Raw genomic sequence first — 24241 nt, 5'->3', positions numbered from 1 at the left:
ACTAGTGTTACGAGGCGGTTTTATTGGCACGTCCCGTCGAGGCAGAGATCGTGCCCCTCTTATTACGGGATTTTCCATTAATATGGGCGTGAGTGACCCCACGACGGCCGTTGGTATAACTTCGTGCGTTTTTAGATAATCCCCAAATGGTCACACCGAGGACTCTTGATATTCACCCTCTTTATAAAGGGATCGAGGCCTATGCCTCTTTTCTACCTTCCTCGCACCTTCTCACACCTCGAGTTCTAGCACCCGAAACCCGAGCTTCAACACCCCAGATCCTCCAATATGTCCGGATCCGTCCCTCAAGGTCGGTGGGTGGCCTCCTCGATCCAAGAGGATGACATTGCGAAGCTTAGGGAGGTCGGATACCTGACCGCCAATATCCGGCACAGGCTTCCTGCTCCAGGGCAGGTCATCCCCACACCGGAGCCTAATGAGTGCGTCGTTTTTGTCCCGCACTTTCTCCGTGGCTTGGGCTTCACCCTCGATCCCTTTGTGAGGGGGCTCATGTTCTATTATGGGTTGGATTTTCATGATCTGGCTCCAGACGCTATCCTCCATATCTCATCGTTCATTATTGTGTGCGAGGCTTTTCTCCGCGTCACCCCGCACTTCGGCTTGTGGCTAAAGACCTTCAATGTGAAACCGAAGACGATTGAGGGGCGACATGGGAGTGCGGAGGTGTTGTAATAAGCAGGAATGCCGATGCCCCATGGACGGAGTGTTCTTTCCCAGAAGTATCCGATGTATGGCAACGGAGGTGCTTTTATGTCACGGCTCCCAGAGGCACAAAGTGGGCGGCTGCCCCCGAGTTCTGCTCGGGCCCTCCATCACAGTTGGCGTCTTGGGCAGATGTAGGACGGAATTGGGTGTCCGCGGGTGATGTACCAGTACTACAAAATCGCATCTGGGAGCTTCTTGAGAGGGACATTAACCTTGTCAGCATAATGCAAGTGATGTTAATCCGACGGATGCTGCCATGCCAATGCCAGCCTCTCCAGATGTGGGAGTTCAATCCGGAGGGTCCGCGGACTGTCAAGCACTTATTCGGCTTAAAGCTCGAAGAGATGTGCAAATTATTCTTCGGACAGAGAGTAGAGTGTCCAGACACCATCGAGGATGCGGGCCTAAGCTGCAATCGCCTAGAAACCCAAGTAAGTAATCCTGAAACCGGACACCTTGTTTAGCATTTGTCATAATTGTTTGTTCTAAAAATCATCCGTGGCCAGGAATGGCTCAGCAAGGCGGAGAGAATCAGGTGACCGGTGCCACTTCCTGAACGTTCGCCTGGTCCCACCATGGCCAAGATGCTTGACCAGGTACTCAGCAGGATGCCCTCGGGGAAAGGCGAGGGGAAGAACGAAGAAACTGAACTCCACACGCTACGCATCCGAACCGGGGGAATTGCTTCCTCCCTTAAGGAGGATAGTCGGGAAAGGGAGGCAAAGGCCTCCTCCCCGCGCAGGAAGAAGAGGGCAGCCTCCGAAGACTTGGAGGCAGAGACGCCCAAACCAGGGAAAAAGACATTCCCAGGGGGCCTTGCCCCGACGGGCACCCTCACCGCATCATGCCCTACAATGGGCCAGCCCTCCACCGAGCTGTAAGTCAATCTACAATCTGAAGGTACTGTGTTTCACCTAGATTAATAACCAGGATTCAACTTTTACTGTCCGACCAGTAGCTCTTCTCAACAGGGTTCGTCTTCGGGGGACCTTCCTCCGGAGATGATGGAGAGCGAGACCCCACCCGCCTCTCCAACTCATGAAGCGGGCGACACCGAGGTGTCATCACGGAGGAGTCCGAATCTACCGAAGTCGGAAGCCAATACGTCAGCCGCCCTGAGTCCGGAGCGTTTGGCTCACACAGGGGGCAATGGGAAGGGTCCAGCGTAGTTCGATGTCCAGCCGGACGTACTGCCGGGCTTACTGGAGCGAGCTGCGCTCTCAGAGGAGCACCGCTCATTAATGAGCACAATGTTCAAGAAGATTTCATCCGCTACAAGCGGTTTGAATGAAGCATTCACAGGCCTGCTGAGAGGCTTTGAGGTATGTAATGAAGAATACACTATTTCTTTGGCTATGAAGCATGCGCTAGGTGTGCTCCATATAGATAGTAGCCCCTGAGACTCTGGTTGCCCGCCCTTGGTGGCAAACGGGGGATCATAAACCAATAATTGTGCTATAAATATGTGCAGGTACCTGTGGGTCCGGACGCCGGCCAGTCCGTTGAAATTGCCGAACTAACAAGGCAAATTGGATCGATTGATGCCGATATTACGCTGGTGAATGAGCGGCTGGACAAATCACAAGGTAAGTGTCATGCCTGCCCTTGTATAGGAAAATATGAAGGTGGCATGATATTGATGTAATATGTTTGGACTGCAGATGGTGCTGCTGCCATGGAGGCCCTGAGGGCGGAACTTGCTCAAACCAAGGAACAAGCTCGGGTGAGCAATGCGGCTGCCCTAAAGGCGGCTGAGGAATTGAGGGCCGAACAGGCTGCTCATCGCCGTAGCGAGGAAAAGATAGCCGAAATGGCTATTGAGTTAAAAAATGCCGCTGACCGATATGAGGTCCTTAAAAAGGAACATGATGATAATTCGGCCGAACTGAACAAGGCACTGAATGCCACCAAGGAAATCTGGACCGAGCTTAGGGGTGCGCGGGAGGAGCTTCAACAGGCCGGAAAAATTGCGGCTGGAGACTCCTATTTGCTGTGGACGAAATTTGTGATCCGAAGTACGCTCCCCTGGATGGACGCTGGAGTCCTGCGGATGCATATGCGGATTTGGCGAAGAGTACGGCTGACACTGTCGACTTCTTCAAAGATCAAGGTGACAAGGAAGTGGAGAAGCTTTTCTGGTCGCAATTCTATGCTCCCACTCGCCCGCTGCCACTAAGTGACAAGATGGCTGCTGTAGCGGAGCTTCACAGGCTGTCCGGGCTTGCAATGCGGTCTGTAATAGACCATCTTTGGCCAAAGGGGCCTAAGTCGGATAGTTACTTTGGTTTGGTGCAATAGTTCATTGGGGCCGTGCCTCGGATCGATGCCATGAGGAGGTCGGCGTGTATAGAGGGTGCACGGATGGCTCTTGCCCGCGTTAAAGCCTATTGGACGGATATGGATGTCACCATTATAGCGGCCCAGGATCCGGTGGGGGGCCAATATCCGGCCGAGCACTACTTGGCGCAGGTCACAGAAGGTGCCCGCCTAATAGAGGCGCAGTGCTCAAAGAATGTCTTGTTCGAATGATGAACTGAATCATTGTAAAAACAATGTTTATTTTGATTACGAGGCTAAATTTGTACTATTTGCCTGAGAATATGATTGTGTCCCCTGTGCGGCCGTTTATATATATGTATATATAAATATGCAATCCGAAAGTTAGGAGTCGTTGGCTTCAGCCCCCACGCATAGAATGCGGGGGTGTTCGCGAAAATATGCTTAATCACACTTGATCCAACGTCTTGGTCCATGAAGGAGGTGATCGCACGTCGAACTAGGCAACCAGACTATATAGCTATAACACCTTCGCTTAGCCGCGGGAGTCTAACGTTGGGGCTACTATGTAGCCCCTAGTACTTTCGTGTGCATCCGAATACGGGCGCATATGTACATGACCGGGAAATGGCCCTTCGTTAATGTGGAGGAATCCAAAAGATTCCGGTGAGTCTTTGAGTGGTTGAACAGTCTCTCGCTGCATCATGACAGTCAGTTTTCGGCTTTCTCTACTGAGGTGCTCATCTGGAATAACCAGGGCACAATCGCAGTAGTTCTCCTTTGGCCACCTTAGCCGATAATAACGGAACGTAAGGCGGCAAACCCAGGAGCCGGGCAAACCCAACATTTGACCAAAGACATGATTTGGAGCTGATGCATATAAGGCCTAACTCGTGACGTCGAACACTCCGAAAGGTATTCGGACTTTATAACAGATGATGGGCTCAAGAATGGCCATTCAATATAAACCCTGTGTTTCCAGGTATGTGCGTTAACCTGTCATGGTGAAATGCCAAAAACGGCAGTATCCTCTGTGGGTATGGAACCCATGGGATGGTTAGGCAACAAGAGGCAATAAAAAGGTTTACACATGGGCTTAATCTAAAAAGAAACCTGTTGAATGGGGCCCTGCTGCAGGTCTGCGTCTTTGTCTCCGTTGTGCCGTATCCTGGAAGAGTATCGTGCGAACGTGGAAAAAGAAAACTCATAGGAGATTACAACGTTAGCATGCGATGGATAGAAAAATGTAAGTTGTTGGCCTGCCAATAAGGTTGAGCCAAGTGTGGGGCTTTATGAAGTAGTTATAGCCCCTGGTATCCGCTATAGGATTACATATGTGGTGCCCTGATTCGATCTGGGCTACTGGACTCGTCTAACCGTGTCCGTGGTCTTAACGACTGGTCATATTTTTTGATGTTGGAGGTCGCTTATAGTCCGGCCGCTAGGGCCATCGCGTGTTCCTCTGCACGTGACGAGCGCTCTGTTATTCTGCTGACGGTGATGACGCCACGTGGACCGGGCATCTTGAGTGTAAGGTAGTCGTAGTGCAGCAATGCGTTGAAGCGGGCGAAGGCCGTTCTTCCGAGCACTGCGTGGTAGTCGCTTTGGAAGGGTGCAATGACGAAGAGTAGTTCTTCGCTTCGGGAGTTGCTTGGAGAGCCGAATGTAGCCTCTAGTATGACGGAGCCCCTACTGTAAGCTTTGACGCCTGGTATCACCCCTTCAAAGGTGGTGTTGCTTTGGCTGATTCTGGATGGGTTTATCCCCATCCTGCGGACAGTGTCCCCATATATTAAGTTGAGACTATTGCCGCCATCCATGAGGACCCGGGTGAGATGGTATCTGTCGATTATTGGGTCAAGCACCAAGGCTTCCGATCCGCCGCGCCGAATGCTAGTCCGTCCGTCCAAGTGATCGAAAGTGATTGGATAGGACATCCAGTAGATAGATGTGGGAATAATGGACTCTATATCGCACGCGTCTCTATGCGTGTGTTCGTGCCTTCTCATGGATGTATGAGTCGCGTGGATCATGTTCACTGTTTTAACCTCTGGCGGGAATTTTTCTGTCCCCCAGTGTTCGGCTGGCGAGGTTCATCCTCGTCCTCACTTGGTGTTTCCCTTCCCTTGTGTTCGGCATTTAATTTTCCGGCCTGCTTGAAGACCCAGCACTCTCTGTGTGTGGTTCGCAGGTTTGTCAGGGTTGCCATGAATTTGGCATAGTCTGTCCAGGACTCTATTCAGACCTGACGGTCCCTCTTTGCTGCCTTTAGATGGCTTATTTTGCTGATTAGGTCGAGAGCCCCTGAATCCGGCATTAACTATCGTGTTATTCGGGCTCTCTTCCTTGTTTTGGCGTCTGTTTTTATGACGCCGCGGCTTCCCGTTGCCATCCCTTATTTCGGATGTGCTGGAGTCACTGGTGCCTTTACGGGCTAGCCAGCTATCTTCTCCCACGCAAAAGCGGGTCATAAGGCTTGTTAGGGCTGCCATTGTCCTTAGCTTTTCTTGGTCCAGGTGTCTGGCGAGCCACTCGTCACGGATGTTGTGTTTGAATGCCGCTAAGGCTTCGGCATCCGGACAATCAACAATTTGATTCTTCTTAGTAAGGAATCTGTTCCAAAGCTTACGGGCGGACTCTCTGGGCTGTTGGACTATGTGACTTAAATCATCAGCATCCGGAGGCCGGACATAAGTCCCTTGAAAATTGGCCCTGAAAGCGTCTTCGAGTTCCTCCCAACTCCCAATTGAATTTTCGGGGAGGCTTTTCAACCAGTGTCTGGCTGGTCCCTTTAGTTTGAGGGGAAGGTATTTGATGGCGTGGAGGTCGTCCCCACGAGCCATATGTATATGTAGGATAAAGTCCTCAATCCAGACCCCTGGGTCTGTCGTTCCGTCGTATGCCTCTATGTTCACGGGTTTAAAGCCCTGTGGGAATTCATGGTCCAGTACCTCTTCGGTAAAGCACAGCGGGTGAGCAGTCTCTCTGTATCTGGACGTGCTGTGGCATGCCGTCGGCTGTTGTTGTGTCCGGTGTTTATTCCGAACTGGTATTTGATTGTCATAATCGTTTTGACGACCATGGTCCCCCGCCGGGGTGTGTCCTTTAGATCCATAGATGGACCTAGCTGCGCCAGCTTTCATATTCAAGTACTCACGTAGATCATGCGTGTCTTTGGTAGCTGCTTTGTTGCGGTTATGCAATGGTACGTCGGGCCTCCTAGTCGTGTTATTCTTTGGTGGAACGGCCTCGTCGTCGAATTCTGGCAGTAGCTTACGTTTTGGGTAGCTCTTTGTATGGCGATCGTCGCCATATCTTTCTTCAGTGTCTAGCACTTTGTTCCATCTGCGGATGAGTGTTTCCTGTGCGGCTTTAAGCCGTTGCTTCTGCTTCTTCAGACTTCTAGATGTGGCCATAAGCTTCCTGTGGAGGTTTTCTTGTTCCACGCGTTCTTTCGGGATGATGAATGCATCATCGTCCGGACTGTCTTCTTGTCCTGGGCCGATTTGACGTACTCGTCCCTCTGGATCATTGTCTTCGGGCGTCTGCTTCGAACTGTGTTCGGCGTGACCTGGTTCGTCCTGCTCCATCGCTGGTTCCGTATGGCCGTTGTTGTCATCGGGGTTGACTGGAGTATCGATCCTTCTGGCGCTCTTGCTGATATTTTTACTGTTGCTAGAGGTGGAACGACGTTTGTGCTGTCGCTTTGGCTTTTGCCCGGGGGTTTTATCTTATGGATTGTCACCGTCGTCCTCCTTGGGTGTATCCACCATGGATATGTCATGTGACGAGGCAGAAGTCCGGTACCCCATAGATTCTGAATCTTCTCCTGCATCGTCGTCCATACCATCGATGCCTTCGAATTTGAAGTCAAGCACGTTGGTTAAATCATCAACCGTGGCTATGTAGTGGGCGGTGGGTGGGTAACGAATTTCTTCGTTGCCTGCTTCCCACTCGAGCCGGACATAGTTCGACCCGGAATTTTCTGTCAAAGAGAGAGTTTTTAACGAATTCAGCATGTCGCCAAAGGGCGGGTGCTGGAAGATATCCGCAGCGGTGAGTTCCGCTACTGGAGCCCAACCTGGCTCGACTGGCTCGGAAACGCGCGGACTGGAACCTACAACCGGATACGAATCCGGGGGTCCGGACTCACAGGCTTTCCCAAAAGTGGGGCCTGTGTTCGGCTCCATCGCCGATGAGGGTACGGCCCGTGGGGCGGGGTCCAGCCCTCCGTCCTTAGGCAACGCCACCTGCCACGAATTTAGATCCGAGACTTCTGCCGGGGTGATATCACGCACATCGTCTGACAGCAGGTCTAAGCCGTGCTCATCATGTCGGTTCGGCACTCCTGGCGCGATCTGCTCCTGATGGCCAAGCAAATTGGTCCACAGTGCGAAGCCGCCGAACACAAAGATCTGTCCGGGGAGGAAAGTCTCGCCCTGGATAGCATCATTGATGATGATTGAAGGGGCCATCGAGCCTTGCAGCGACGTCATAGAGGAACTCTCAATGAAAGCACCAATGTCGGTGTCAAAACCGGTGGATCTCGGGTAGGGGGTCCCGATCTGTGTGTCAAGGCTGATGGTAACAGGAAGCAAGGGACACAGATGTTTACCCAGGTTCGGGCCCTCTCGATGGAGGTAAAACCCTACTTCCTGCTTGATTAATATTGAAGATATGGGTAGTACAAGAGTAGATCTACCACGAGATCGTAGAGGCTAAACCCTAAGAGCTAGCCTATGATGGTATGATTTTAATTGTGATCGGCCTTCTAAGGACCAACCTCTCCGGTTTATATAGACACCGGAGAGGGCTAGGGTTTACATGGGGTTGGTTACAAGGAAGGAAACACAATATCCGAATCGCCAAGCTTGCCTTCCATGCAAAGGAGAGTCCCATCCGGACACGGGCCGAAGTCTTGAGTCTTGTATCTTCACCCTTCAATAGTCCGGGCGTTGTATACAGTCCGGCAGTCCGGATACCCCCTAATCCAGGACTCCCTCACCAGGGCTGATGACTACATTTCAGGTGCTGAAGAAATTGCCAGGGCATCCACTACTGGTGCGCCTGAAGAAAGTGAAGAAGTCAGGGCAACTGCATCAGTTGCGCTTGAAGAAACTGCACCAAATTCCTCTGCTCCTCCTGCGCCTACACCAACTCCGAGCCTTCCATCTGCATTAGATGCAAAGAAGACCAAGGCTGCAGAGCGTGCAGCTGTGAAGAAAAGGAAGGCATCAACTTCATCAGATTCTTCAGCTCCGAAGAAGATGAAGCCTTTGACAAGCTCATTTCACAACCCAATTGATGTCGTTCCTGTCTCATTCATGCCATCAAAGGACCTTGTTCCTTTTGGTGAAGATTATGTGATTCCCAGTGAATCCGATGAAGAGAATCCTTCTGTTGCTTCGTCAGTGCAGTTGGATGAAGAAATTGAAGTGGATGAAATCCCTTCAACACTAGTTGTCTCCTCGCCTATGCCTCAGTTCACTACTGAAGAGGCCGGCATTGAAGAAATGGAAGATGAGGATGTGGACATTGACTGTACCACACCTATGCTGAATGATGACTTTTGGGAAAGTCAGCACCCCAACTCTCCAATGTTCACTCCACTTCAAGCAATTCCTCAGTCCCCTGCTGCTACTGAAGTACAAGTAGGATCTGAAGAACCTCATGCAACCCCATCTGTCTATGAAGATATTCCAGCCACTAGTGCTGAAGAAATTGTAAATGAAGAATTGAAGACCCGGGCTGCAGCTGAAGAAGAGCCTGAAATTCCTTAGTCTGTGGACCCTGAGATTGTGATTCCTGAGGTGGTGATGCGATTGACTGACACTCCTCAGCCCAAGCCAAAGGATCCCTTCTCAAAGAAGCAGAAATTCAAGGCTGATGATTTCTTCGGCGAGCATGTGTTCTTCACTGATTTCAACCCTTATGACAATGCTCGTCTTAGAAGGAAGCACTTCTGGACTACCAGGCAGGCTAATTTCTATTCTTCTCTGCTTTTCAACAAGGACAAAGTCTTCGACAATGAGCACATTCCTCACATGGACATGGAACCAATGCCTTGCTTCTCTCCAGTCCTCAGTATGCTTCATGATGCAGGCTTGCTCAACTTTTGCTCAGACATAGTTGATTGGAATGAAGAGCTTATTCTTCAGTTCTACCCAACGCTGCACATCACAGGTGATGCTGCTGATATCACCTCTTGGGTGTTGGACTGGATGACCGAATACACTCACTATAAGGCACCGGCCTCTGAATTACTTCATGCCCTGCCAATCAGTCCTCCACCTGAAGGTGCTCGTTGTCTGTACAATGAGCCTGAACTCACTACTCATTACATGCAAGTGCTCATGAAGCCTCTAAAGCCTGGTAAAGCCCCACGGACCAAATTCCTCATGAAGGAATTGTCGTATGTGCCAAGAACCATCTATCGCATTCTGACGAAGACTATGAGTCCTATCAAAGGCCATGACTCATCCGATGAGGAAATTATTGGCATGATGAAGAATATGCTATTCAACATCATGCATGGCATCCCTATCAATTATCATGATTTCTTCATGAGGACTCTGGAAAATGTTGCACTTTCACCGTTTGAGCTGAAGCCTTATGCTCCTTGGATTATGAGATTCCTCAGAACAAGGTCTTCACTCAACTACAAAGCTGACTTTCAGAATCACCTCAGCTACTTGCCCGCGCTTGAAGTCCTCAAGCGGACATATTCCTCATCTGATGAGAAGGGCAAGGCACCAGCTGTTATCGATGAAGGTATTCATCCATTGGATGGCCAGTTCCGCAAAGCTTCATCTTATTCCACCAATGACGACTCTGCCACCCATGATTCTGCTACCAATGCATCCAAGCCAAATCCTGAAGCCACTACTCCTCGTGTGATGTCTGACCGTGAGCTGCTTCTTAGTCTTCCCCAGAAGGTGGATCGAAACCACAAATGGGTTAAGCGTCAGTTTGGCTCTATTCCTCACAACATGACTTCTACACATAATGCAGTGAAGAAAAACCATTACCACCTCCATAAGGTTTTTGATCGCACCTGGGCTATTCTGTCACATCTCTATGGTGAAAAAGATCTGAAGCAAATGGGTTTCAAGGAAGATTTTGACTGGTCTGCTCCTCCTCCGAAGAAATTCAAGAAGGTCAAGGTTCCTTTCTTGGTTGCCAGTTCATATTCCTCATCACGCGACACGGACGAGTTTGAAGACTTGGACGACACTGTGGTAGGCCCTACAACGACTCAAGTCCCCAACAACGCTGGCGCTCCTCCATCTTCATGATATTCTTCAGGGGCGTTAGTCCTCATTTTCAACCCTTTTTGTCATTCGATGACAAAAGGGGAGAAATTTGAGTTAGTCTTCAAGCGGGTCTATCTTATATGGGCTTTTTTTTCTAAGTTACAACTCTCATTTTTTTGATGACTTTGCTGGATCGAGTTGTAATCTTAAACTCTATGGTGGCCTGATACTTTTGCTGAGTTCTTCTGCATGCTTATTCCTCATTAATGTCAATGCATGCATGTTGAGTTACATCAGTCACCATATTTCATCATGCATTTCCAATTCTTCATATTATATGTCAAATGCGTGTATGAATTACAAGATATAGAGGGAGATCTCCATGATCATACTCTTCAAGTGTGCATTGCTTCAAAATCAAATTCCTCACTATGCACATCTTTAGGGGGAGTTCTTCTATATCTTGCAATCAAATTCCTCAACATCAGTATTTACACTTCATAAATTTATCCCTGTTGAAAACTTAACCTATATTGTCATCAATCACCAAAAAGGGGGAGATTGTAAGTGCATCTAGTGCCCCTTAGTGATTTTCGTGTATTGAAGACTTATAGGTTAAGGGACTGATGCGTTTGTGAGTGTACACAGGTCTATAAGTCTATGAGGAGTTTGATATTTACAGATAAAGTCGACCCCTAAAAGTGAAGTTCTTCAACTAACGACTTTGGATTTCTGAAGACTTTGAAAGTGAAGAAATTGGTATGACCTTGAAGACTTGGCAATCATTCGAGGAACATGAAGCGTGAAGACTTTTGTTTTTACAGTTTCATTTTCTCTTTCTTGAGCCATAGGAAACACCGTACTGTTAAAGGGGGTCGAGGAAATACTAAGGAAAAATTTCCAATAATGCTTAACTCAAAATCCTACACCTACCAATCCCTTTGAGTGAAGCCATTGGAAATCTCATACAGTTCAGTCAATTTCTTCAGTAACAGAGACGAAGTTCTTCTGGTTGTTGAGGAATTTGTTCTGACTAAGGAGTTAGGAATTCGCCAGTGCGGATTGCCTACACAGTGAGGAATATGATAGCCCTGAGGAATTTGAGAGTCAAAATTCCTACCGCTGTTGTGCTATGCGCCAGCTGTCCCAAAATATCTACCCACCTAACGGTCATATCATTGAAGGGCATTTATGTCTTATCATGTTGGGCTGCTCCCTAGGCTATAAATAGCCGCCCCTACAACCACTAGCTGGTTGGCTGCTCCGAGAGAAACTGACACTTGTCATTTGAGAGCATCCCATCCTCCGAGGACTTTGAGCGAAAATCATCAAGTGAGGAAAACCCAAACCCAACACCTACAAACCCAAAGTGATTGAGCATCACTGAAGAGATTGATCCTGCGTGGATCCGATGCTTGTTACCTTTGAAGACTGTGCTTCTTCCATACGGTTAGGCGTCATGGTCTAGAGCATCCAAGAGGAGTTGTGGATCGCTAAGTGACCTAGTCTGTAAAGGTTTGGAAGTCACCTGAAGACTTACCACGGGTGATTGGGTGGGGTATGTGTGACCTTAGCTTAAGGAGAATACGGTGAGGATTGTGTGTCCGGGACTGTGTGTCCTCGAGTTTAAATACTCAGCCGCTCCAACCAGACGTACAACTGAGACACCAGTTGGAACTGGTCTACCAAATCATTGTCTTCACCGAGCTTACTGGTTCTATTTCCTCAACTCTTTCATTTCCTTAGTTCTGTTGTTGTGTGCTTGTTCATATCTATTTGAAGACTTTGACTGAAGACTCTCTCAATTTCCTAAGTTCAATTTCTTCAGTCTGTCTGTCTTCTTTCTGTGTTATCCTGTGCTTACGCTTTCTGTACTCTGTGCTTGTCTTCATTTCATCATGATGACTATGTTTGTATTCTGTTGTCTTTACTTTTGAGTACTTATTCTGCTGCAAGTAGTTCTTCATTTAGGAATTTCCTCACCAGCAAATTCCTTAGTGAAGAATTCATGAAAATCGCCTATTCACCCCCCTCTAGTCGATATAACGCACTTTCAATAATCATTTAGGACATCCATCCTCGGCAATAGTTCAACATGTTCTTAGACACAATAAAATTTCTTTTTCTAACAAAGTGTTGAATAAAGAGGGAGTGTGTGATGCTTGCTAACTAGGCAAGAGCCATCAACTTCCCTATCCAAATTCTAGTAGTACCTCAAAAGGTCCTTGAGCTAGTTTTCTCTGATGTATGGGTGCCTGCCCGAGATTCAATCAATAAGAAAAACTATTATGTGAGTTTCATCGATGATTTCAGCAAATTCACGTGGATATATATCCTCAAACATAGATCATAACTTTTCGAAGTGTTTCATGAGCTTCAAGCACTAGTTGAACGACTTTTTGATCGCAAGATTATCACCATGCAAACAGATTAGGGAGGTGAGTATGAGCGCCTCAACTCTTTTTTTCGTCAAGTAGGGTTTACACATCACGTGTCATGCCCACATGCCCATCAACAGAATGGGTCAGCTGGGAGAAAAAACATGCACATTGTAGATGTGGGCCTCTCGCTTTTAGCTCATGCTTCCATGCCCTTAAAATTTTGGGATGAAGCTTTTCTAGCCGCCACTTATCTTATCAATCGCACTCCTAGCAAAGTGATCAATCTTGATACTCCCTTGGAAAAATTGTTCCATGAAAACCCAACTGCCAGGCCCTATGCACCTTTGGTTGTGCATGTTGGCCGAATCTTTGACCCTTTCATACTAAGAAGCTAGAGTGCCGTTCAAAAAAATGTGTTTTTCTTGGCTATAGAAATCTTCACAAAGGGTTCAAGTGTCTTGATGTCAAAGAAGGACGTGTTTATATCTCTTGAGATGACATCTTTGATGAAACAATTTTTCCCTTTGCCTCGCTCAATCCAAATGCCGGTGTTCCTCTTCGATCTGAAGTCCTTCTTATTGCAGAAACTGCCCCATCTGAACCTCTTGATCATGGGGACGAACAGATAGCTAATCCTTCAGTTAATATTCATAAAAATCCTGCTATAAATTTTGGTGGAAATTATATTGTGTGCTATGATTTTATTCAGCAGCAGACATGCGCGAAACACGGTGCAGATTCAGGTGATGTGCCATATCCATCCAGCGGCGATCCCGGGGAAGATTTTCCCTCGTTTGCCGCGCCGAACAGCGGGATCCGTACCGCATCTGCCTCGGGAGTGGGCGACCCAGCCTCGCCACGACGCGTGTCTTCTCACGGGCCCGCGGGCGCGGGCGTTGTGCTGCACTCAGGGTCGTGTGGACCCGCAAGCAGCGAGGCGCCGCTCTCCACCCGCCAAGTGGGCGGTCTCCTCGGCACGGTCGCGGTCCAATCCGGTGCGTCGTAGGTGGGCGATAGCATCCGCCTCGGATTTGCTGTTGTCCGACCAGGCGCGTCTCACGCAGGCACTGGCGATGGCGACAGGATCCCTCTTGGATCTGGTGCGGCTGGGTCAAGCTCAGATGCAGCGACCGGATCATCTATGCAGCCATCTTCTGCAATGATTCCTGTGTCTCGACCAAGAACGAGATCTCAACATGGTATCTTAAAACCAAAAGTATATACGGATGGCATAGTAAGGTATGACAAGGGACGTTTCATTGGTCTTGCTGTCACAGGAGAGCCGAACACTTTGGTAGAGGCATTAGAGAATAAAAATTGGAAGAATGCAATGAATGAGGAATATATTGCTCTTATGAAAAATAGAACATGGCATCTAGGTCCTCCAGCAAAAGGGAGAAGTTTAATTGAGTGTATGTGGGTCTACAGAATTAAAAGAAAGGCAAATGGAGAAATAGACAGATATAAGGCTAGACTAGTTGCAAAGGGCTTTAAACAAAGATATGGTATAGATTATGAGGATACCTTTAGCCCTGTTGTGAAAGCAGCTACTGTCAGACTTGTTCTCTCTATTGCAGTATCAAACAATTGGAGTCTTCATCAATTGATGTGCAAAATGCGTTCCTTCATGGCGTTCTAGAGGAAGAAGTGTATATGAGACAACCACCTGTGTATGAGGTAAAGGACAAGTATCATTATGTATGTAAGCTTGATAAGGCTTTATATGGTTTGAAACAAGCACCTAGAGCATGGTACTCTAGGCTAAGTGAGAAACTCCAAAGACTTGGTTTCATCCGTCCAAAGCTGACACGTCACTATTCTTCTATAGAAAAGGCAAAATCACAATTTTTATGCTAGCATATCTTGATGATATTATTGTTGCAAGCTCATCACAGGATGCAACAAAAGCATTGCTTGAAGATCTAAGGAGATACTTTGCTCTAAAAGATCTTGGTGATTTGCACTACTTCTTGGGAATAAAAGTAAAGAAGGTTAAAGATGGCATAGTCTTGAGTCATGAAAAGTATGTGTCAGATGTGTTAAAACATGCAGGTATGATGAATTGCAAGATTTCGAATATGCCTCTCTCAACTTCCAAAAAATTATCCAAGGAAGAAGGTGAGCCTTTAAGTGCTGAAGAATCTATAAACTATAGAAGTCTTGTAGGTGCCTTGCAATATCTAACACTTACAAGACCTGATATATATTTTCCTATCAAATAAGTATGTCAGTTCTTGCATACCCCTACTCTTGCACATTGGACAACGGTAAAGAAGATCTTGAGATATCTAAGGGGCACTATGAGCACAGGTTTGAAAGTCACAAGGTCAACATCAACTTTGGTGAGTGCTTTCTCCAATGTTGATTAGGCAGGTTGTCCTGATGATAGAAGACCAACAGGGGGCTTTGTTGTTTTCTTTGGACCAAATCTTATATCATGGAATGCACGGAAACGAGCTACTGTGTCAAGATCAAGCACAGAAGCTGAGTACAAAGCCTTAGCCAATGCTACGGCAGAATTTATATGGGTTCAAACCTTGCTAAATGAGCTTCGTGTTAATCACTCTCCTGTTACACGATTGTGGTGTGATAATATTGGTGCCACATATCTATTAGCAAATCCACTATTTCATGCCAGAACAAAACACATTGAGGTTGACTATCATTTTGTGCGAGAGAGAGAGAGAGTAGCTAAGAAGCTGCTTGATATTCGGTTCATTCCCACTAATGATCAAGTTGCAGATGGTTTCACTAAAGCCTTATCATGGCACAAGTTAGAAGAATTCAAGAACAGTATCAACTTGGTGAAGTTATGATTGAGGGGGGTGTTAGAATATAATGTATGTATATACGGTTGGATCTAAAACCGTATATACTCTTTAACTTGCGTGTGTTACAATTCTGTAATCCGGTAGTTAGGTTGATGGCTTCGATCCTTATCTTGTGGTTAGCTAACTTGAGGATCAAGTCTAACCTAACTACCGAATCTTGTAAACCCTAGCCTATGCCTATATATAACACGTAACACGTCCCTGCTAGGCATACGCTTCACGCCATCTTTCAGGAAGCAAGCGCTTTGCAAGGGTGGCAGGAGTACAGGACTGGACTTGGATCAACCGCAGCCCATGGCGTTGCGTGCCAGCATCGCCAGCAAAAATGGCAAGAGTCTGCAATTCTTTGTGTGGTTGTCAATGCAAGATAGGATTTGGACCGCCGATCGTTTAGAGCGATGAGGTTGGTCAAATTGTTGCCTCTGCAAGCTTTACAATAGAGAGCAAGAAACGGGTGCCCACATTTTCTTCAAGTGTCGCTTTACTATTCGGATATGGAAGTGTCTCATTGAGAGGCTTGGTCTCGCACACATGGATACATCCGAGTGGCACATGGATGAATCCCTCTATGAATGGTGGTACTCCCTCCATTTTTATTTACTCCGTATATTACAGTTGACTGAAGTCAAACTTCGTAAAGTTTGACCAAGTTTGTAGGAAAAAATATAAATATTTACCATAACAAATCTATATGATGCGAAAGTATACTCCATAATGAATCGAATGATACTGAATAATTATTGTACAAGCTAATATTTTTCTATAAACTTTGTCAAAGTTACAAAGCTTGACTTTGACCAAAACTAATGTGCAGAGTAAATAAAAACGGAGGGAGTACTCGCCAAAGTCACGCTCGGCCGCTAGTCCTGTGAAACAGCTAGGGGCATGTTTGGTTGCCCGCATGCAGCCCAACCAGCCTCGCGCGGGATGTGCACGGCCTGTTTGGTTGCCTAGGCTGCATGCGGTTTGTGGTGCACGGACCTTAAAGCAGGCCGCAGCTTGGCCTGGCGGAAACTGCTGAATCGGCAGTTTCTCGCGAGCCTGGCTTGGCGCGGCCACGCATGCGAGGGGGTTGCACGCCTCGGGCAGCGCGGGAGACGGACGGGACGCCTGATAACTCCCCCCACTCTGCTGTCACCGCCCCGCCCGCACTGTTCCCACCGTTCCCTCTCTTCCTCACCACCCCTCCCTCTCCTCTCCTCCGATGGCTCCGCCTCGCCCACCGCCGTGCCGCCCTCTGACCCCGTCGACCAGTGCATCGCCAGCATCTAGGAGCACTGGTTGGCCGGGCTCCAGAACTCGGGCGGGGACCTGGCGTCGATGCTACGAGCGTCGTCCCCCATCTGCTACCGGCCACCACGAGGGCCTGCCAATGCCGTGTCGGCCGTTCCTGCTCCGCCGCCGATTCCGGACCTCGTGGTCCTGGGCTCGGCGCCGGTGCCGTCCACAGAGCCGCCGCTTCTTGGGACCCCATTGGGCAGGGGGGTTTCTTGACCCCCCGTCCAAGGGTTTTCTGGTGTCGGTGGGCCGTCCTCCTTGACCTCCGGCGTGGGGATGAGCATGGGGCCAATGCCGCAGGCCGTCTCCAGGGCCGACTCCTCCTCTACTCCGCCACCTCTCTCCTTCCCGCCGGGGTTTTCACCCCGGCCTCGGTTCGCTGCGGTTGCGCAAGCTCCGGTGAGTCAATCCCCTCAATGTTTGCTCGTAGATGTAGATTAGGGGTTTATTTTCTTAGTCATGTGCTAGTAGTTAGTGGATTCGATCGGATTAGATAGGATTGGAGTAGATCCAATTGGATTTGATCCCAATCGAATCCAAGCAGACCGAACTGTTCGTGGTTCCTGCGGTGTGTGTCCTAGGATATTTTGTTTCTGCTACTGTAAGTGTGTCCTAGGATCTGTCATCATGCTAGTTAGTTGTGTTGATCCTAGTAGTTGTGTTCATGCTAGGGTTTGTGTTGGTTGCTATACGTGCATGTAGTAGGACCATTTTAGGATGATGCCAAATGTGCATGGCAGCACATGGGTGCTATTGGCACTTGCACCTGCTATTTTTAGATGTTTCCATGATTAGGATAGTGCACTGATCAGTGGACTTGCCCAACAACAAGTGCCACTGATAAGTGGCATTTGCTCATATCAGTGGCACTTGCTGTTGGGCAAGTGCACTGATCAGTGGCATTTTCCCAATAGCAAGTGCCACTGATCAGTGGCATTTTCCCAACAGCAAGTGCCACTAATCAATGGCATTTTCCCAATAGCAAGTGGCACTGATCCCCAACAGCACGCCATCGTGAGCCTGCCTCGTTCAAGGGGACGATCTCCAAGGCAGGGCCACGAGGAGGGGGGGAGCCGCTGCACTTCTACCAGCAGATCAAGGACAACGAAGACCTCACCATGCTCGTCGTCCCTCACAAGTTTGTGGAGGTTATGAACACCTGGCTGGTCATCAAGCGGCTCCCATGCGTGGTCAGCCTATCGGCGAACAAGCGATGTGTGTTCTGGGTGCAAGTCCAGCACTTCGAGGGGCACATGGTGCTTGGCCGGGGCTGGAACTACTTCTGCCGCCGCCACCAGATCGTCCCCGGTGACCTCATGTTGTGCATATCTCAGGACTCGGAATGAAGGTTCAGATCTACAACCATGACTCCTCGATCATGTGCAGGTTTCGTTGTAGCTGGCACAACTGCCATGGTGACATCGAGCATGCTATGTAGTTAAGTTAAGTAAGGTGTTAGTGTTGAACTTTTATGGTGTGTGGCGAGACTTGTGCTGGAAACTTGTTCATATTTTGGTCAGGAGCGACACACTGGCATGGAGCAGGGAAGGAGGATGCCCCTGCTGTTAATCTAGACTTATGCTATGTAGTTAAGTAGTTTGCTGTCATTTCCTTGCTTGTTGTGTTTGATTTCATTTGGTTGTTTGCATTGTTTGATCATGCTATTGTGCTGATCATTTGGTGGTAAGGCCACCACATTTGAATGGGTGAGCAGAACACAAACGTTGTTTGCAACCAAACAGCTGAAGTTTGCATGTGCTCACACCCTAAGCACTAAAACGGCAACCAAACAGCAGGGGGGTAAGTGCCCCTCCATGCGATGCCGGCAACCAAACATGTTGCTTCTGCTGCATATGAGGCTGCATTTCAAGAACCAGGCTGGTTGGAGATGGACATGCAATGTAACTACTGTTGCAAACTGCAACCAAACACGCCCTAGATCATCTTCCGTGTACGAAGTGGTCCAAGTTAGCGGGTGCGCCTGAACGGAGTTGGCCGGTTGGGTTTCCTCTCCACGATTGGTGCTTTGATACTGGCATTCATGACAAAGCCGACCACTATACTGTATGATGCTGCGCCACCGGACTGTTTCGTGTGCGTCTGCCCCAACATCTAGAAACCCTTTTCTAAATTTCACGTAACCTCGGACGGACCAAAATGGCAGCCATGAATGAAGAGAGAATACATGCGACGCTGAGCAGCAACTTTGTTCTTCATTTCTCCTAAAAGAAATTCTTGTTCACCGGGAAAGAAAGCTCCTGGACCTGACAGAAAAATCCGAGTGAAATATCTCGCGCGCGTCTCCCCTCGACATCACAAGCGGCGTTCCACTTCCACACACACACACACACATGAATAGGAATAGGATGACAGGGAATATTTGATCTCTGGTGCATTTGCAGGCACGTTCATCTCCCCGCATACGAAGTGGTCGAAGTCAGCGAGTGCACCTGAATGGAGTTTGTCAGTCGGGTCTCCATCAGTGGCGGAGCTAGACAAAATCTGTTCTGGGGGCAAGATAGACTATGATGTTTAAGAGTTAAAGGCTAAAAATTCTTCATCTAGACCCTCCAACAAAAAATTCTCCAGAAATTTGTTTATATATGGGGGCAATGGCCCCCTCAGTCTAACACATAGCTTCGATGAAGCGGAGAAACAACTTCATAGCTTTTTAATGGAAGTGTCGTCATTTGTTTAGACGTGGAATATAGTATTTATGGCGAGTAGAGATGGGTCATATTAGGCTTTGAGCTGAAGTCTGAATTATAAGGGGAAACACTTATGTTCAGAGAAGATGTTCAGACGTATGATGTGGAGAACATATCCGATGCACCGAGCCAAGTTGTGGACCCTTAGATGAAAAATTAATGTGCCAGATTTTGGTCAAAAGAAGGACTGTATCTTTTTTGCAAAGACAACCTTGCATTTTCTAGAAACTAACCCGCACACACACTCCAATCAAAAAATATGTATGCTTATTTTTCTGCCCAAACATAAAATGGTTCATATATTTTGAACCGAATGATCGATTTAAGACCCGTTTTGACTGTCTTTTTTTTCTGACGAGATATTCGAAAAAAACAATGTTCAATATGTTTCAAAAAAAATATATTTTCTAGTTTTTTGGAGCTTGGCTCGGAACTTGTGATTTATTAGAAGGATGGGCAGACGGACGCATGCGTGAGAAAGATGCAAAACATGTATATGTTGCAGTCAAGTTTTGAGTTAAATTTCGAAAAAGTAAAAACATATTAATTTTCAAAAATATACTCAATATTTATCTTGATTCCAAGATCTTGTCAAACGGATCAGAAATCGGACATTTAGTTTAAAATATATGACACCTTTTTGTTTGAAGCAAACAAATTAAACACATAGATTTATTTATAGAAGAGGGAGATGTGTAGTGCGTGTTGATTTTGATAAATAAAAGGACTATTCTGCAATGTTCCAACAATCCAACCACCGGCCTGATCTCATATCCTTTAGTTTTTCATCCAATGGCTCATATGGCATGGGTGCATTTGGTGCATGAGATGGCTCGGTGCACCTGATACGTTCTCGTCTGATGTCAAGTATTCCTCTGACCCCTTGAGCACCGTCAATTCGGATTTTACCTCACGGCTCACAGAAGTCTGATGGCTAGTGGTTCCCAATTATATATTGTTCGGATGAAATATAGTCTATTATTTCTGTGGGCTTCAGTATTGAAATATTTAGGCCACACCAATTTAATTTAATACTCCCTTTGTCGCAAAGTTTGACCAAGTTTATAGAGAAATATATCTATTTCTATAATACTCCACCCATTCACAGATATAAGATGTTCTAACTTTTTTCTGAATGAATGTATATAAACATGTTAGTGTGATCGTTCACTCATTTCAGCTTGTAAATAGTCCATATTGAAATATCTCAAACATGTTATACTCCCTCTGTTTTTTTATACAAGGTCACTCTGTTTTCGTGTCAAGCTTTGACTTGTACTTTTGGTCAACAAAATATGGGTTATATGTCATTAAAAATATATCATCGGAAAGTTGTTTGAACTGTGCATCCAATGGTATACTTTTTATGGCATATAACTCGTATTTGGTTGGTAAAATTAATGATCAAAGTTAGAAATAAAAATTATAAGCGGTGTTGTATACTCCCTCTCTCTCAGTTTACAGAGCGTGCGCGTACTCCTAGGTCGTTAATTTGACCAACCTAATACAAGTCATATATTACAAAAAATATACCAATATAAACTTAAGATGTTCTATTTTCAAAAGGTATAATTTTTAAGTTATATAGTTTATATTAGGGTGATAAAATTGACAACCTAGGTATACGCGTAGGACTTGTAAACTGAGACGGAGGGAGTAAAAGAATGAAGAGAGTAATTGTGAACGGAGAGAGTACCAAATATACATCATATGAAATTTTTCGTGGTGAATCTAATGATAAAGATTTAGTACTCTTGAAAGTTGAAACTCGAAATTATTTCACCACTGGCTGTTCTGTGGTGCCAGACTGCAAGTTGTTTGCAGCAACGTAGGCGCGTCAGATCCGATCCGACTGGCTAACGACGCGAAGAAAAGGAGGAGCAGCGTTCTTCGGATGTCTTTGTGCACATGAACTGAACGCTTTTATGTGCATCTCGAAAAACGAACGACTAAGAAAAGTGCACTCCAAGTCAGACAGCCCGCACAAGTTCCAAGCACCCGTGACTAAAGAAAGACTAGGACTAGTCTTGAGGCTAAAAATTTTAGTCATAGAAAACCTACTAAAATATGTATTAGCTCTCTCTCTTCTCATTTAATTCCTCTCTTTTAACACATGCGTATTGGATGGTTTGGAGGATAATAAATGCTCAATAACTTGATTTTAGTCTCTTTAGTATTTCGATCCAAGCATGGGTGAGGCTAGCAAATTTTAGTCCCACTACTTTTAGTCATGGAACTAAAACATATCCAAGCACCCTCTCAACAGCCTTCGCCGTACTTCAAATTAATCCGATCGTCAACCAACGATTGCATAAATAAATCCGCGCCAACTACTTTTGCGCCTTCCATCGCTTCTAGTAGTACTTCCAGCCGTCAGGTAACACTATTCAATTCGACACTTGCTTTTCGTTGCAAAAGGCGCCCCTAGCTCAGCTCTGTGGCGGCCCTTTGACCTTGCGCGGGCGAGGTTGCATTGCATGGATCGCTGCAGTTGATGAGCGGCCAACAGTGCGCCCGGTACTGGTAGGATCTGCGAGATAGAGTAGACAAGATCTTCGGCAGATTATATGACAATGACGGACACGATCGCACGCACCTACTACTACTCGATATGTATGGGCCGTATGAGCTATAAATGGGACAAGTTTGAAGTGATGCGGCGTCGGCCGTTGGATGCAATGTGTACCAAGTATTGCCTGCGTGTAGAGGAGCTTTCAGCTAATTCATTTCGAGCCCCATGCTTCGAACCTTCACATAAAGTACAGACGTAAACTGTAAGCACACTGATGCCAAGTCTGCGCAGTCGCAAGAGAAGATATCTACGTGCTTTGCTTTGTGTTCGAGACAACACGATCAACGTCCAAATTAATCGCCCTGCAAAAAAAAAGTCCAAATTAATCTTCTTATCTTCGGATTTACGTCCAAACTAATACATGTATGTGGGAAAGGGAGTCAACGTCCTTACGAAAATAGCGCAGGTACAGAGAAAAGGGGGCCTGAACATTGAACTAGAGGCAGCTAGAGTATATCGTCGTTGACATTTAGTAACCTTCAGGTCGGCGGATAGTGGTTTAGACGCGAAGAAGCTGACCAACTCAAATGACCGTAGCAGTACTTTTTTTATTGCATTCAGCACCGAACTTCTTTTAAGATGCTGTCAAACAAAACAAAAAAGAACTACTTGTAGGATAGAGACTATTGTGTTGGCATCGGTGTGATCGGGGAGATCGTCTTGATGGGATGGGGACGTGGTAGAGCTGTGGTCTTTTGGGCTGGCCGACTCCAGCGAGACTCATCTAAATCTGAACGCCCAGATGATTCCCTCCATTGGCATAAGCTGCTTGCAAGCTGGGAGGTTGGATATGGCAGTTGGCTAACCACTCAAGTGCCTCAACTTCAAGTGATCAACGAGCAGATTTGGCATGGACTCATCCTCTGGTTGCCATCTGTTCCTAGCTCCGTCCGTCCCTCGGCGTGCGTCCGCGAGCTGGCGACGCACAGGTCGGGTAGGTGCAGCCGTTAGGGGATCGCCTTCCTCCTGGCCACGACAAGTGTCAAGTGTGCAGTTGCTACGTGTTCTAGCTTGCCTGATCCGCTCGTCGTCTTTGCCTTTCCTGTTGTGGAAAGCACTACGTACACGTGTCCTACTCAACGTCAACGCCCATAATAAAAAACACCAATCCACGATGTGAGTTGTGCGCCTGCAAGCCAGCCCGGGTCAGAGACGCGTCGCCGTGAGGGTTCAGACAAGCATAACAATAATCGGCATCGGCACCATCGCATTGACTGGTGCACAGATGGAGTAGACAAGGGTCGTGCACCATTGCCATCAATCGTGTTATATCCAGCGGGTGCTACTGTATTATTCTAAGCGGTGGTGTTAAGTTTCGCTGGGTGAATAGCTAGCTGGTTCATTTTTAGAGAACGAGTCGACACGTACGGCAACTTATTAGCAACCGGAGATAGCTGGAGATGAAACGGCGAGTGTTAAGTCAGCTTCGTCGGTCGGGTCGGTCCTTGTCTATCCCTGGCCGTGCTGGTCCTGCACAATCACAAGTAACGTGACTTGTACTCTAATGAACAGTATCACTGTCTCTTAAAACAAAACTTTTATTTAGATGCCTCACCATTCATGCCGAATGTGTTAGAGTTGTATCGAATATAGTGTACAACGTAGGTTACAATTGGACTTGTAGTTGTATTGTGTTTAGATAGAATGTGGAGTTGTGTTCAAGTAGGACACTTATATCCTAGGCCTCTCTTATATAGCGGGGCTAGACACACCATGTAACCTATGCCAACATAATAGCACCGGAACGCAGGGGAAGCCGGCGGCGTGTGCCGGTGTCCAGGGCGACCGGGTGCGGTATTGTAGCGGTGTCATGGGGAGGAGCGCCCATAGTCAGGCCCCGGGGATGTAGCCATATCGGTGAACCTCGTTAACAAATCTCGGTGTCGTGCCCGTGTGATTGCTTGGTCCTCGGATGATCGACGGTATGCCTCGGATTTATTATAACAGAGCACAACTTACTGTCAATTTCCATCACAAACTCACAACCCTTGGATGAAATAAAAATACTATATGAAATGGAAAAATAGGATGTGCCTACTTTTTGGGCAACTGAAAAAGGTTGACATTAGCCAGTTCTTCTTCTCTGGTTTTCATAGGCCACCCTCCCGCCAATCTCGATCGAACTGCCGTTCCCCTCCAACCAATGTCGGTGCCTCCCCATGCAACCCTGTCCGAGCAGCTTCCTTCGGCGACTTGTTGCCACCCTGGTCATCCC

Source organism: Triticum aestivum, chromosome 1B (genome assembly GCF_018294505.1).
Source record: "Triticum aestivum cultivar Chinese Spring chromosome 1B, IWGSC CS RefSeq v2.1, whole genome shotgun sequence".
Lineage (NCBI taxonomy): Eukaryota > Viridiplantae > Streptophyta > Magnoliopsida > Poales > Poaceae > Triticum > Triticum aestivum.
The sequence above is the reverse complement of the archived record's forward strand: the minus strand, read 5'-3'. Positions refer to the sequence as shown.